We start from the raw sequence: 16,035 nt of genomic DNA on the forward strand, positions 1-16,035 counted from the left end.
CTCCTGTTTGCTTCCCTTGGCTTTAGTGAGGACAAGTGTTTCCTCCCATGCCAGCACTTACCATGCCATAGGAAGTAGTAGATTTCGGAATGTGCCTTGAGTCTGCAGCTGTTTGGTAGTTGATGGCTCAGAACATTTGCCAGTTGCTGTGGTTCAGCCGTATTTTGTTGGAGCTGAGCTGAAGCCCTTGAAAGTTGATGTTCCAGAAGCCAGCACGTATATGTTCTTTTTTTTAAATGCAAGTGCTATGTTTAGAGATTTGTTTGCTGAAATGCCCCTTTAGCACTTTTCTCTGAACAAAACATTTCATTGTGCAGGAAGCACCTTTCCACTGATGAGCATCACAGGGCAAAAACGTAGCAGTTGTATGTCCGTTACATCCGTTGGCATTTGGAACCATCTTTCAGAACCCACGTGGGTACCTAACAAATATTACTTGGTAGTTGTAATATTTATTTATGCTCTGAGCCTGCATAATTCCCCTCCAAAACTGCTGTTTTGGACTGTGGGGCTTTTTATTTTTTAAAAATTGTACTTCATTGGGCGTCTTAAGTCATACTTTGTCACAGACCAAAGGGAATGTATAATTGCAGGGCATGTCTTATCCCACAATATCTAGATGAAATCATTTGTGATGTGGAAGGAACATTTTTGTTAGAGGATCTTATAAAACCTCTTCAAAGATAACATTGGTATGTTGTCTGTCAAGCCTTAAAATGTTCTTTTTTTTTTTTTTTTTTTTTTTTTTTTTTGTCTATTTTAGAAGTCTATGACTGGATTTAGGAGGTTTTAAGCATTTGTGTCTGATCAATTCATCTCAGCCCTCTCCACTACCTCCCCATCACTAGGCCCTTTATGTTTCAATTTTACTTTTACACTGGAATAGAATTTAGATGTATGTCTTAGAAAATGCTGTATATCATCCCAGACTCTTAGAGGCCAAAGTCATAGTCTGATTGGCTTGAGTTATTTCTGTGTGATATCAAAGCCCAGTAACTTAATATGTGAAATTTGCAACAAGTCAGAACATTCCTACGAAGACTTTTACCCTTCACAGGTTCCAAATGAAGACAACTGTAAAACTGAGAAAGCATTTAGGTTCAAAGGTAAGATAGTATTTTCTTTAAAACCTTGAAAGAAAAGATATTGGTTAAGTTTTTCCTTTTAAAAGGACTGGAGCGTTTGGTTTTGACAGAAAGCTGATGGAAGCATTGGTTTTTATGTTCATCAGCAACAACAACAAAAGTAAAAAAATAGTTTTACATTTCTTCTACTTTTCTGAGAATTATTTTAGATGATCTCTTCAACAACAAAATCTTTTATCTATAAGGCATTTGTTCACCAGTGCCATGGAGGGAGAAAGAAGAGAGACCTCATGTATGAATTAGAAACAGGGAGGATGGTGGAACTCAAACTATGTTGGTGAAAACCTAGGGAAGTTGAAAGAATGTATTAAAGTGAAAGGAAAAAGAAAAGTTGAGGGGAAGGGAGAGGGAGAAAGAAAGTAGAGGATGAGGTGTGCCAGGTAATATGTGAGCTTACCTTAGATATACCTAGACCACTGCACCCCTGTACCGGCCTATTTTCTTTCTATTTTCCATTTTCCTCAGACCCAGAGCAACAAGTAATTCTCTTGACATCTAAATATTATGTCAGTGTAAAAATTATTGATCTGTTCTTTTCTTTCTTAAGCCACTTGAGGAATTTAAAAATAAACCAAGCATGGTGTTTTCAATGAAAGCATAGCTTTTTCTGTAAACTTTATTTTTAAATAAATTTTCTAGCCTAAAGCGTGTAATACGTAATATATGCCAGTGAGTGTGGAGGACCCATGGCTATTGGTTATTTTTCTTTATGAGGCTCTATCTTGCTTTTTCAGGCAGGATCTCTCACTGAACAGGATGTTTATTGACTCTGGCTGGCCAGCAAGTCCTAGGGATCCTCCTGCCTCTGCCTCCCCAGTGCTGAAATTGCAGGTGCACAGTGCTACACTGCTTTACCAGGCCTTGGAGATCCAAACTCAGGGTTTCATGTTTGTGTACCAAACGCCTTACGGTGTTGACTCATTTCCCTGGCCTCCCGAGAGCAGCTTTCTTGTCAGATTAGTGTTCTGATGCTCAAAGACAAGAATTCTAACAACAAGGAAAGAGGTTGTTGGTGGGAGGCCACCCAGTTTTCTAAACCTGATCGTCTGCAGCGGGACAAGCTGTATTTGTGGGTGGTACTAGTTGAAATAATATATTAAAGTGAAAGGAAGAAGAGTTGAGGGCAAGAACAGGGAAGAGGGACGGGGTGAGAAGATGGTGTGTCTCACCCACGTCACCCCGCCCTTGCAACAGGCTTTCCAGCCAGCCTGGCCTCAAGCTTGAGTTGCTGAGAATGGCTCTGAGTTTCTAATTCTCTCATTCCCACCTTAGTGCTGGGATTACAGGCATGCACTACTAGGTCCCATTTACATGGTACTAAGGATCAACCTTGGGACCTCGTGCATGCTAAACAACTGAGTCACAGTCCCAGCCCTCACTCACACCTTAGACCTGAAAAAAAAAAAAAAAAAAAAAAAAAAAAAAAGCCTCTTCTGTTATCTGTTGGAGGATAGAATTTATGACATCATTATTTTAACAGCGTCGTAGGTAATTTTTTTTAACTTTTCTGCAGAAGGAGATGACTAGCACACTTAATTATAGGCCTCCTCCATTTGAGCCATTCAGTTCAGTTGCTGCCGACTATGTATAAACTTGGCCCTGTTTATATGTGTAAACCGTGTAGTGGTTTAAAGCCAACGTCACTGTTTTCCTCTGCTTCAGGCACAGCATGTTTTGATCTACACAGGGAGTATTTTTAAAAACTGGATGTCTAAGAATATAAACAACCGGCAGGAGAGATGCAGCTGTTTATAGTTTACTTTTTAATCTTATGTTCCTTTGTGGCCTCTTAACGGCAAAGGGCTTTTATTTACCTATTGTAGAGTATGGTTCGTCACTATATAAGTATAGTTTTTCTGCTTTTTATATAGCTTTCTAAATAAAGGAGAGAAGGACTGAAGGAAAACTACTGGATAAAAATATCCCCGATGCTGGGCATGGTGGCGCACTGCCTTTAATCCCTTTAGGCACTCGGGAGGCAGAGGCAGGTGGATCACTGTGAGTTCGAGGCCAGCCTGGTCTACAAAGTGAGTCCAGGACAGCCAAGGCTGCGCAGAGAAACCCTGTCTCTCAAACAAACAAACAAACAAAACCAAAAAACCCAAAACAAACCAACAACAACAACAAACAAGCAAAAAAATATCCCCAAGTCCCCTAGGTCTTAACCAGAAGCACTAGGGCAGCATAGCTGGACCACTTAGAGGGAAAAGGATTCTATCTTATAGGGGCCACAACTGGCAGTCCCTTTGAGCCTCCTTGTGTTTGTTGGCATCTGGTGTCTGCCACTGTCTAGACTCTACCAGAAATGCGGGGTGGGGTGTGTGTGTTGTCAGTGTTTCTCCCCCACTGCCCAGGGAGAACACAAAAGAAGGGATAAAAGCATGCCTCCTCACTGATGGCAATCTCTTTTGCAGCCGCTTTCCAGCAGGGAAGGTATTTCTGATATGTAGGTGCCTCTGAGGTGGACTGTTGTTTTAGTTGCTGTTTATCAGTGTGGCCTTTCAGCATGTCATTTCTCATTACCCTCTGTAAACACAAAGCGTACCCTTGGTTTCCTTTTATAAAAATAACTTTGTATATTGCAGTGGACTTTATTTAGATGAAAGGTTTAACAATACTTCCACCCATGCTTTTTATAGCATTGTCTATGAGTGTGTGGCTAAAAGCATGGGATTTGCATTCCAGCCGCCCTAGATCCAGGCAGCGAGATCTTGAGGATTCTTGCTCACTTTTTCTAATCCTTCTTTTACTTGTTTTAAAAACAAGAGCAACAGTATAATCTCAGTGCTGTTGTAAGGATTAAATGAAATATTGTACACTACGATCTTCAATATAACTTGCGTGTAACTGCTCGCTGCAGCGTTTAACGTGGATGGAGACCCTAAATTGCTTTATATGTGTTTATGGGCAGGGCTGGGTTACCTTTTGACCCACTTTCCAGGATGGGAGGGAGTAAGATACAAGTGTAATTTGAAAACAATCGTCATCAGTATTAAAAGTGCTTTATTTTCTTAATTGGGATGCATGGTTTGTAGCATTCACAAGCCGGCTGAATTTGTAATATTTTTAAGAATACTATTAAATTGAAATGACACTTGATGGTGGGGGAGGACTGCTGAGAATCAAGCAATAGGGCCTCTTATAGGCCAGTCGAATAACTATTCATTAGCCACACCTCAAACAAATCCCTGCCTTCAATTACTGCCCGCTGAGGAGATCTCTTTCTCAAAATTTGAAGTCTGTTACCTTTACTTTAGCTGAAATAATTTAAACTTAATCAAATGGCATGGACCTTAGGATAAGTGAATCTGTACCTAAAGATTTTCCTGTAATATTCTTGTTTAGACAAAAAGCACAGTTAAATGGTTAGCTATACGAGAAACATTAAAAAAAATAAAAACCAGACTAGCAAGGGTATTAACCCACTGCAAGCTTATTTCCACCCTCAAGAGATTCTATTTCACGACACAGTTGGAGCACAGTAGGAGTCCACAGTGCCTAGACATGATTTTGTCTTCTGGATAATGATGCAGAGAAATATTAGTTCTAAAATGAGTGCTTTAGAATATCTCCTTTAGTTTAAGGACAGTGCATTCCGAATAATGGTTCAGTGACGCCCGTGGCAGGCTCAAGGCGAGGCAAGAAGGGCCTTCATACCCACTGATGAAATGATAAAGGAAATCGAGGTCTGTTATCATATGGTGTGTGCGACTGTTTTGATGTTGTGATTTTTAGAGGAGGCCTCCCCATTCTGCAAACGTGGGAAACTGCAAAGCAGAAGTTCTTTTCAAATAACTGTCCCTCCCCATCTCATTCCCCTTTTCACCGACCCCACTCTCTGTGATGGTTTCTAGTACCCCCATGCTAATAAATTATGTGCTCTCATTGCTAAATCGTCAAGCTCTGTGCGACTTGATCTGCAGTTAGGTCCACACTTTCACTAGGAAATCACAGTTTATTGAGACTAACCAGCGGTCTGAAGTCCCACTAGTAAGTGGGGGTCTTGTGGAGCAGTCAATAGCTATGGCTCACACAGAAGGTGTCTTGCAGGAGGGTCACATTCCTGTTGTATTCCACAGCCCTCGGTAAAAAAAAAAAGCTTTCTCACTCTGCCCCAACTTGTTAGGAAAATAACTCGTTGTGAATTGCATCCAGAAGTTTCTGTAGAGGAAGAGAAGGGAATCGTGAATTTAGACTAATTGGATTAACTAGCTGTCTTCTAGGGGGAAAAAAACCCCATGATTGAGGAAACAGGACACATCTCAAGCGAAGATGTAAGCAAGCTTACTAACTCTGAAAAGGGTCTAGATACGCAGAGAGGTGTTTTGAGACTCTAAAGTGCCGTGACCGTGGCAGGTTCTAAAAGTAGGAAGTTCTCAGAATAAGAAATGTCAAGGCAAGAGCCTCACAAGTCCTGCAAGCAGCCAGCCCATTTTGACCCCATTCTTCAGCTGAAGGCTTCAGCCCCAGGGCATAATTTCTCCAGCAGTGTTGACATTTTGGTGCTAGATAGTTCTTTGTGCAGTTGACTGGTCTGTCTATGGTGGGGCATTTAGCAGCAGTTGTATCCTCTACCCATGAGACATTCATAGCACTCCCGCTACTCTAGATACCCTGAATTGAAGATGACCAGAAGTGTCTGTTACCACATGTCCCCCATGAGATAGAATTCTTCCCACCAACCCTATCTGAGAACACTGGTCTAGATATCAAGCAAAAGGCTTGGGGACAAGAAGGTGTCTATTTCCAGAGAGATGGCATCAGTCTCAAGTGCATGTTGGAGCTGAAGTACAGATGCCCCCTTGTGTGGACATCAGTGATCTTGAAGGTGACCACGCTTCTCTTTCCTGTCACTGTGAGTTGCTCTCTTAGCTTGAGGCCTTCTAGCTAAGGTCACAGAATAGAGCAGGTGGCTGTACAATAGTCACTCATCTAATCACTATGACAGATCACCTGAAAGAAATAAGGGAAGTCAAATTTAATCTGATTTATGGCTCCGGGGTCCATCATGGTGAAGAAGGCAAGGTGGCAGAAGTGGCTCATGACTGTGGCAGTGGACAGGGATGAGTGGCTGGTTACACTGTGACGGTAGTCAGAATGGGTCAGTAGTCAGGAAGCACAGAGACACATGCAGGAATGGGGTCAGACTAACACCCCCAAGGCTCTTCTCCTATTGACCACTCCTTCCAGATAGACTTACTTCCTAAGACACTATAACCTCCCAACATACTGTCACCGTCTTGAGAGCGAGGGTCCAAATGCCAGCCTGTGGAGAATATTCCCTATTCAAACCGTAACAGTGGCTAAACAAGACATGCGTACCTGTCACAATTCTGGAGCCTGGAGACGTCAAGATCAAGAGATTCCTGATCTCTTGTCTCTTGAGCCCTTCTTCCTGGTTTGCTGGTGGCCTTCAGGACACAATAGATAGCAAACTCTTATGTCTTGTATAGGTGCCATTCTTCCTTTGCCTTCGTGATTTAGTGACAATCCCAGGGCCCCTAATTTCCTAATAGCAGCACCTGACGAATATAAAGGAGGCCACAATTTGTCTGTAATACACTGATATGGCTGGTATAACAATGCCTTGGTTAAGAGTGGTCACCACCTACTTACTCAGAATTGGGTACAACAGTCCCCAGGGAGCTTTTGGCTCAGTTCACCACTGCAACTTACTACAACTCCAAACGTAGCCAGGAGCTGGCTTCCAGGCCAAGGACTTCTCCAAGTTAGAAAGAACAAGGGCCTGGGCAACAGCTAGGTCAATAAGGTGCTTGTCTTTGCAAACTTCAGAACCTAAATTCAATCCCAAGAGCCAGTCAATGTGACAGTGCTGCACTAAGACCACAGGCTTAGCATCCCAGTGCCGGGAAGGTAGAGACAGGTGGATCCCACGGGCTCCCTGGCTAGCCAGCGTAGCCTGCTTGACAAATCTCAGGATATAGAGAAAGGCTGTCTCCAAAAACCACAAAGGACATGGGGTGCCTGAGGAATGGCAGAAAGTTGATCTCTGGCCTACACATACATGTACATGTGACACACACACACACACACACACACACACACATTGGGGGTGGGGGTTGGAGTGTCTAGAGTCAAGTGGAAGTGAGCCTTGAAAGATTAAAACAAAAGGTGCATGACCTTTGGGGTTAGCAAGTGAAAGGTCACTCCCCATGCCACGGGAGAGGATTTTGCTTCTTTGTGTGAGACAATGAAGAGCTGTTTGCCTTCAGTCAGGAATCCACAGGAGAGTCTTCTTCAAAGGCCAGAGAGTTGCAGGCAGCCATGTGTGCATCATCAACTCCTCTCAGATTATCTTTCAAAACTTTCCCCCTTACTTTTCCCGCTGCCTGCCATTGGTTAGACTTGATTGCATCTGGCATCCACTTCAGCTTTTCAGGTTGCTCAGGCAGCCCTGACTGGTCAGGTTACTATCCTGTTTAGTCCTTGCAGATGAGAGATTGGAGGAAGGAATTTAGGAACCTAAGCCACCCAGCCCCTCCCCCACAATGATGCATACCCTTTAGCAACTAGAAACAACGTACTAGGAACACCACGGTGAGCACCCCTCTAACGTGTGTCCGAGTAGTTTCTTTGTGAACGGTTTTATTATCAGACTTAGAAAGGGGTGAGAGGCCTTCCAGCTTCTAATTTCTTCAAGCAGCAGAAGTGGCCTTTTCATGGCATTTTCCAGAGATGGCATTCATTTAAGACCTCAAATGAGTATATTGTCTTGCTATTTTTAACTCCTGCTGTGCCCTGGTCCTATATAAAAGCATACCACACGGTGTATTGTGAGCTTCCCCACTGCCATCTACCCCTTTCTTTTCTGTTCTGTTATTCCCCATGCCGTCTCTCCTCCACCATACCTGCAATGTCTCCTCCTAAGCTGTATCCAGCCTGTGGCCGCAGTGTGGCCTGTGGCCCCATTTGTGCTCGCTAGTTCCATAAGCTAGTCTCAGCTGGTTTATTTTCAGGTATCAGGAGGATATCTGAGTGCCAAAGATTCCTAGTTCTTAAGTCAGGAGTTACAAAAGAACCACAGGTTCCAGACCTCTATGGCATGCATAATGAAAGAACCTCTATGGCATGCATAATGAGAGAATTTCATGTATCACCTCAGTAGATCTCCATGACAATCCTACACAGTGGTTGTTGTTATTCCATGTTGTAGTTGAAAATATTAAACTCCAGGAATGGGAGTAACTTGCCTAAAAGTACAGAGCAGAGAACTAGAGAGGAGGTCATAGAACTTGCCTTAGTTTCCATTCACAATTGAATTTGTGAACGAGTTTGGAGTTAGACAAAATGACCAGCTACTAAAAAGCATTAGAGCTCTGTGATAGCTCAATTTTCATTCTCAGAGTAACCGTTTGCAACTTGGCTTTCCCAAAATACGTTTTAGAATGCGTTCTGATATAGGCTACTTATCCATCACTGGAGGAGTGGCAATCCAGGGTGTATTAGTTAATACTAACTGTCAACTTGACCCCACCTAGAGTCACTTGGGAAGAGAGTGAATTCTCTAGATCCAGCTGGCCTGTGGCCATGTCTCTGAGTATTGTCTTTATTGTTAATTGATGCTGGAAGACCCCGCCCATTGTGGGCAGTACCATTCCCTAGGCAGGGAGTCCTTGAGAAATGAGATGCTGGTTGAGAGCAGGCAAGCTAGGACACCTGCCTCTGTTTCTTTCTTGACTGTGGATGTAATGTGGCTTGCTTCAAGTGCCTGCCTTCATTTCCCCTCAATGATGGACTGTTGCATGGAACTGTAAGCCAAATAAGGCCCTTTCTCCTCTAAGTTGCTTGTTGGTGTTTTACCACAGCAGTAGAAATGAATCTAGAATACAGAAGAAGCACACATTACTACTTTATTGTGAGGGGTGTCTGCAGCTTATTTTTGATACAACCTGTTCCATAGGAGCCTTAGCTTTGGACTTATGTGGTTGAAGGTGGGTGGCATGTTTTTCTAACTTTCCTTATTCTTTTGTTTACATTTGATCTTAGCCAAAAGGCTGAATAGTGATTAGGGGTTTTCTTGTTTAAAATTTAGCCTAATACTCCAAAAACTTTTGCAAGTTGTATTTCCTTAAGAGTTTTTAACTTGAGATCAGTGACTTCAGTGGGGTTTAGTGCATTTGGAAATAATGCCATATTCTTAGGTATTTTCAATGAGTTTCTGAAAGTGTTCTTTTATTAGTTAGACCCCCCCTTTTTTGGAATGGTTCACTTAATTTCACAGACCAGATTCTCTACAGCATGCTCCTCCCTGCCCCAAAGTCTCCCCCAAAGAAGAAGGGAGATAGGTCAAACAAACTTCTTCCCTGACACTTGACCTGAGGGTTTCCTGGAGATGTTAGTTAGAGCTGCATAGTGGGGAAAGAAAGTCTTGTCCTAACACTAACTTCCCAGGAACTGTTGGGAGTGTGTCATTGTTTCTGGGTAGACCAGTTTAAACCACGTACGGGGTGGGAATCAGACCACACTGCTGAGCTACCCTGCGGTTCCTTTATGACCTTCTTGTTGGGTTCCATAGCCATTTCTTGCATTACCAAGATCTTCCATAAAGCCAACCACAACCATCGTACCGGGGCCTCCGGCTCACATTTGTAGCAATCAGAAAATAGATTAAACAGAGGTTTTTCCTTTTTCTCCAGCTGCCAAAAGTGATGTCAGTCGTTGTAACGATTGTTACCTCAGTCCCCTGCAGATCCAGGGCTGTCTGTGTGAATGTCTGTTCTGGGCCCTGTTCTCACGTTGTTATGGAAAATCTGATGACGATTGGGAAACTACTGGGTATCCGGACACTCACTGACACAGGCAGCCACGGTTTTTGCTTTCTTGGAGCAATCAGACTCCAGGGACAGAGCAGGCATGAGAAACTTCTTTAGTGTTTAAGGGCAAAAGAAAGGTTGTAGCAATAGGTCTGCCTCCTTCCCTTTTGTCCAATTACAGAAACTGTGTTGCAAACACTTTTTACTCTCTCTACACCACATTGTAAAGGAAGCCATGATGTAATTTAAGTCCACTGGTTTGTATCCAAGCCAGACTTAGAAATTCTGTGTCCTGTATTCTGACCATTACAAACAAAATAAACCAAAAAGTGACAGCGATGTTACAATATAAACCTCAGAACAGGAATGTAATTCCTGTAAGAGAGAATATGCCATTGGCACAACCCCACCCCCACCCCCTACCCCCGGTGAGCATGAAAGACTTCCTGCCCCATGGCACTTATGTACTAGAGAGGAATTTTTCCAAGTCTTCCTGCTTTGATTCTGACATATATGTCCACATACATATTACTTATTTCATTGCTGTGACAAAAGCAGCTTACGGATAGGAAGTTTTATTTAGGGTCACGATTCAGGGATATAGAGGATGTTGGTGAGGAAGTTATGGAGGCAGGAGCTGGTCATGTGACCTCCTCAGTCCTTTGGCGGAGAGGGATGGATCCTGCCACTCAGCTCTCTTTATCTTTTTCATTCACTCTTGGATTCCAAGTCCACATTTAGGGTGGGTCTTCCTACCTCCGTTAGCCTAATCCAGAAGGCTTCTCAGCAGCATTCCCAGATGTTTCTCTCCTTGGTGATTCTAGATCTGTCAAGTTGACAAAAGTTATTCATTGTAATAATATACAGTAGTGACAGAAACATTGAAGGCATTTTGATTTTCCGATCTCCAGGGTCACTCTTATACCATTGATACCCTTTGCTTTATGATCGTCCTCTCCCCTAATTAACTGAAAGAATGCAAAAGTTTTAAATTAATTTTATTTTATGTTCTTGAGTGTTTTTGCCTGCATGATTGTGTGCTGTATGCATTCCTGGTGCCCACAGAGGCCAAAAGAGGGTGCTGGATGTCCTGGGATTGGAGTTACAGATGGTTTTGAACTACCATGTTGGTGCTAGGAGTCAAACTGGGTCCCACAGGAAGAGCACCTAGTCATCGTTTAACCCTTGATTCTTCTCTTTAGTTTCACTTTATTTTTGAATTTTATTTAAATTTATTATTGACGGCACACCTTTACTTATTAAGAACTGAACATGTTTGTTTAATTTCTCTTTTTAATCCTTCGTCATTTTGAGACGTTTCCAACGCCTCATGGAAGCTGAGGACAGAGGAACCCACAGTGAGGGCAGCGGTCACCCCAGTAGGTCACAGAGGAACCAAAAGGCTTGATTGCCTCCTTAGTAGATTTCAATTTTTCCCCCTTTTAATAAAGCTTGCCTTTCTTCGTTGGTGGTCTCCTGAAGTCACCAGCCCTGCCAGAAGGTCTTTTGCGGGGACAAAGGAGGAATTGGAGCGAGATGGCCTCTCACATGTTGGCACTTCATCCTGGATTTTCTCCCTGGCAACTCTGTGCTCCTGAAGGCCTGGCCAGCAACCTTGTTATTTTCATCAGCTCTCTCCATGTGACTGGCACCGGGCACAAGTGCTATTTAAGCAGCTCCATTAAAGCACTGGTTTGGCCTGGTTGGTTACCCTTTGCCATTTAAGACCACGAAACCCAGTCTTGCCAGCTCAGTCTTGGCCAGTTTGACACAATAAGTGATGCTTGTGGCCGAAGTGTGTGTGTTGGCAAGGATTTACATGAGAAACTTTTAAAAAGCAACATGCTAAGCGTCTGGAAGAAAGGCATTTGATGAAGGTGTATGTTCTACTTTTTTTTTTCTATTTCCTGCTTTTTGAACATGCTTATGCAAAATTACAAGGGTGGCACCTGGTCATGCAAAGCAATGTATTTAAGCACACAGCGGGGCCATATTTTCGTCTCCCCTCCAAGGGTTCTCTAGTCTCTGCCTTGTACACCTATGCAGCTTGGCACGTGTGATGATAAAACCTGGGTACAGTTTGTTCCCGTCCTGAGCTGTTCGTTCAGCTCTGCTGGAGGAGAGCCAGATATGAAATGAAAAACATGCTATGCCCTTCACTCCGCCACCCGCTCTGCATTGTACATTTGGCAGGTTTTTTTGTCACACATTGTTTAATACGGTGTGGCCCACCTGACTGATTTTAGGTCCAGAGCTGTGAAGCGTTGTCTAGGTGTCTCGATATTCAAAGAGGAGTTCAGGAAAAGTTAAAAGTGAGAAGCCTGGAGCTTCGCTGGTGAGTTTCACAGCCCAGCTGGGGCTGTTGAAAGGATGGCCTGACCCTTTCTCCTCCTGAAGTAAGTTCCGTCTCATCTCAGTTAAAGTGAGAAACCCAGAACACTTTTGTTTGTTTTTGCTATGGCATCTCTGAGTCTGTGTTAGTAAGTTAGAAAAAAAAAAGTAGCTTGTCTTTTAGAGGCAGAACTAATGTTTTAAAATAAGTAGAAATCTCCTAAAATTAGAGTCTTTCTTTGGTAAACTTTGACTTATCTGAAACCCATATGTAAATAGTAGATCTCAAAAGGAGGTAGAGGCCAGCCTTGTTGGTACACCACCTTCTCTAATCCCAACACTGGAAAGGATGAGGCAGAAAGGTCATGAGTTCAAGGACATCCTTGGACTACATAGCAAGAGACAGTCTCAAACACAAAACTAGGGAGAGCAGAGGGAAAGAGAAAAGACAAGGTGTGTTGCTCAGCACTTACACCTGTGAATTTTAGAAACCACTGCCCTCCCTGCATTTCACCTGTCCATGATCTTATCTGAGAGCATTGCCTTTGTTAGCCATGGAGTTAGATAAAGACCTGCTGGGCTGTCCGTTGAAGTTTTCACCATGTACCTGCCCTAGATTTGTATATTTAACTCCGTATGCCCTGTAAGGTCTTTGGCAATCCTATACAAATGCATCTTTCTTATGGCCTACCCATCGCTGGTCTCTTACTGTCTGGAGTCTTGTTCTGTCATGTCTTCGATGGCAAGTCTGTGGCGTGCCTGCCCTTTGTTCGGCTCACATTAAGTGCCTGCTATGTGGGAAGCCTTGTACAAACTCCAGGGTGACAATCCGTCTTTCCACATCCCCGGATTATCCCATTTCTTCCAAACACAGCCAAATGTGTCAGTAAGGTACTTACCTAATGGTCTTAGCTAAAAGCACTCTTCCCTCCTTTGTGCATCTAGAATTTTCCCTCTGTGCACCTGCTGTGAAATTCACCTGTATGTTTCACATTCTATCAATTTATGAGTAAAACTTGTCTGCCTCTCTGGAACTGCTAGAAGGCAAAACTGCAGCATAATTCCACTTGGTAGACTCCATGACATTTAATGTACCCATTTACTCATTCCCCAGGTATTTATGGCAATCAACTCCACTGAGGGGCAGGCTGTTTGGGGCACGGTCTACATATTGATATGTATAGATTGAGTTCTGAGTGCATAAAAATAGGTACTTCTGAAGGACTATCTGGTGTACAGCTTGAGAGCAAGAAATGCTTTCAGGGGTTTCCTGAAGGAAAATTAAAGGCGGTGCCCTGGTGTAGTCAGCTTTGTTGAAATGCAGAGAAGAAATGTAATGTTTTTCCCTAAATAAATTTCTATAACACCTAAATTAGAAGCATAATTGTAGGCTCTAGCTATTCCTTGTGTTTTATAATATTTCAAATGAGAACTAGAATGTAGATATTTTTTGTTTCAATTGTAACCTCAAAGAACTGTATATTTATTTGTTGCCAAAACTCTGAAATGTGTGGGCCACATTGATGTGTTTGCTGCTTTGGTAGTGACTGCTTTTAGTTTGTGATTACTATAAACACTTGCATTTTGAAAGGTTAAGTACAGTGTTTTGGTTTCAGGTAGGTACACAGTACCACTTGTGCCTACAATGTTAGTTGCTCTCACACAGCCTCTCTTCTGAAAGGGGTGAGCTCCCCACATTGTGATTGAAAACATATTTCCAGATGTCTGTGCTGACAATCTACCCCCATTTTCCTTCCAGAATGAAGACCTAAATGACCTCAGCAAATCCTCCTTTTAACTCATGGGTACCCAGACTCGAACTATTTCACGATTCACAACCAGGACCTCACGTCTTCCTCCTCAGTAGATGGTACGATGCATTTGTTTACTTTGTACAATCCTCAGGAGTCCATTGACTGAACTGCACGTTCTGTATTGTGCCAAGCAACAAGAAAGCACTGTGACACCAGAACAATGAATCTGTGTAGACTTCATCTTGAACTTTAAGGACTTCGCTAGCCAAGTTGCGCTGGTGTGCACCGCCCCTCCCCCCTTTGCTGCAGGAGAATGGGTTTACTCTCATCGCCTTTGCAACATCTGGTCCATCTACTCTGAAACTGTGTTCCATGAAGCACCGCTGAAAATTATCTCACATGGAGCTGTTCACGATGGGTGGAGAGAGTATTAAATATTTAACATAGGTTTTGATTTATATGTGTAATTTTTTTTTTTTAAATGAAAATGTAACTTTCCTTACAGCACATCTTCTTTTTGGATGTGGGACTGAGGTACTCAGTGTTCTGTTGTAAAGAGTGGAGCAAATGCTTAAAACGAGGCTAAAAAAGAGTAGACTAGGGTATGGTCCTTGTTTTAAGGTTCTAAATCAGAAAAATAATATAATAAGAATCATAGTGCCATAGAAGGTTCTGGACTGTATCATGTATCTGCTGATACTGTCTCTTGTAATATAAACTTGATGTTGAGCTGAGTTCCTTTTAAGAATTAATCTTAGTTTTGTATTTTTTTTTCCAAACGGAAGGAGGATGTATTCTACTGGGGTGTTTTCAAGTGTTGGCTTAGAATTCATAAGTGAACGGAAGCAAAACTGCAAAGAAAGGAAAGCCGAGGCTTCCACTGTACATACTGTAGAGAGAAGGAAACATGGGTGATTCCCTCCAGTTAAAGGCTTTCTTTGGAATGAGGAATGTGGGTGTTTATAAATTCTGGAAATGTCTTTCTGTTCATAATAAACTAGACACTGTTCTCCCCTCCCCACTTCTATAAGCCTTTTGCTCCCACCTCATTCTTTTCTTCTGTGTACACATCATGTTTCATTTCATTCATTGTCTTGAGAAGGCTGTTAAGACAAGTGCATTCTTGCTAGCTGGAAATTGAAATTCCAGATTTTTTTTAAAAAGTCATGACCAGGGCTCTGTGTTCCTTGAGACGCCTATCTCTTGTGTTCTGAGAGCTTCTATGTTATGTCTGTTTTAAATGAACGCAATTGGCCCATTTGCCCTGGGGTTTGCTGGCCTCTTAGTGGTTAGCTAATAAAATACAGTTTACAGAAGCACATTTAAAACAAACAAACAAACAAACAAACAAACAAAAAAACCCAGTGACCTGCCATTGAAACATCTAGCCAGCACTGAAAATGTTAATCTTTTCCTTGTTTGGAAAATCCACGTCTTGGAATTTTTGATGTATCAAATAGAAATGGCAACGGATATACCTGAAGAGGTGTCCTCCAGAATTATAAATTGTCTTTTAATGAGATTTCCTGAAAGTACAGTGGATTAACACAGTGATCAGGCTCCCACTGAGTCCCTGTGAACTTAGCCCTGCTGCAGGGAGAAAGAACACTGTACTTCTGGGAAAGGTTGAGCTGCCTGGGCAGGGCTTTGAGAAAGGAGCAAGGGTTGGAAGGCACTGCAGTGCCTATTGCCCTGATCAGCAGGTTGGGGACTCCTTGCTCTCTTCAAAGACATAAATAGACCCCCAACTGCTGAGGTTGGGGTTAGTATGCAGTCAGTCAGATGGCGTGTACCTCACAGACTGCTGTATAATGTTCACTGTTGCAGATCTTCATCGTTTGCATGCTCATCAATTTCTAAGGTAAATAGGACTCTAGTCATACGAATACATTGTTTTCAAGGAACTCACTGAATGACATCATTTGCCATCAGTAGAAAACCCCACTGGCTTTGAAAAGCTGATGTGATGGTCTTTTACAAATGTACAAGAAGAGACTTTCATTGCCAAAGTAACTTTGTATTTTTTTTTTT

At 42.6% G+C, this 16,035-nt stretch overlaps 1 protein-coding gene across 1 annotated transcript in view; it reads left to right on the forward strand.

Annotated features, from left to right (window-relative positions):
• The window catches only part of Irs1 (insulin receptor substrate 1), a 47,523-nt gene extending 32,208 nt beyond the window's left edge, over window positions 1–15,315 (forward strand). Inside the window, exon 2 of the mRNA XM_051153990.1 lies at window positions 14,010–15,315. The gene's annotated coding sequence lies outside the window, so the exon portion shown is untranslated. The remainder of the gene's footprint in view (window positions 1–14,009) is intronic.
• The last annotated feature ends 720 nt before the right edge of the window (window positions 15,316–16,035 follow it).

Source organism: Acomys russatus, chromosome 12 (genome assembly GCF_903995435.1).
Source record: "Acomys russatus chromosome 12, mAcoRus1.1, whole genome shotgun sequence".
Lineage (NCBI taxonomy): Eukaryota > Metazoa > Chordata > Mammalia > Rodentia > Muridae > Acomys > Acomys russatus.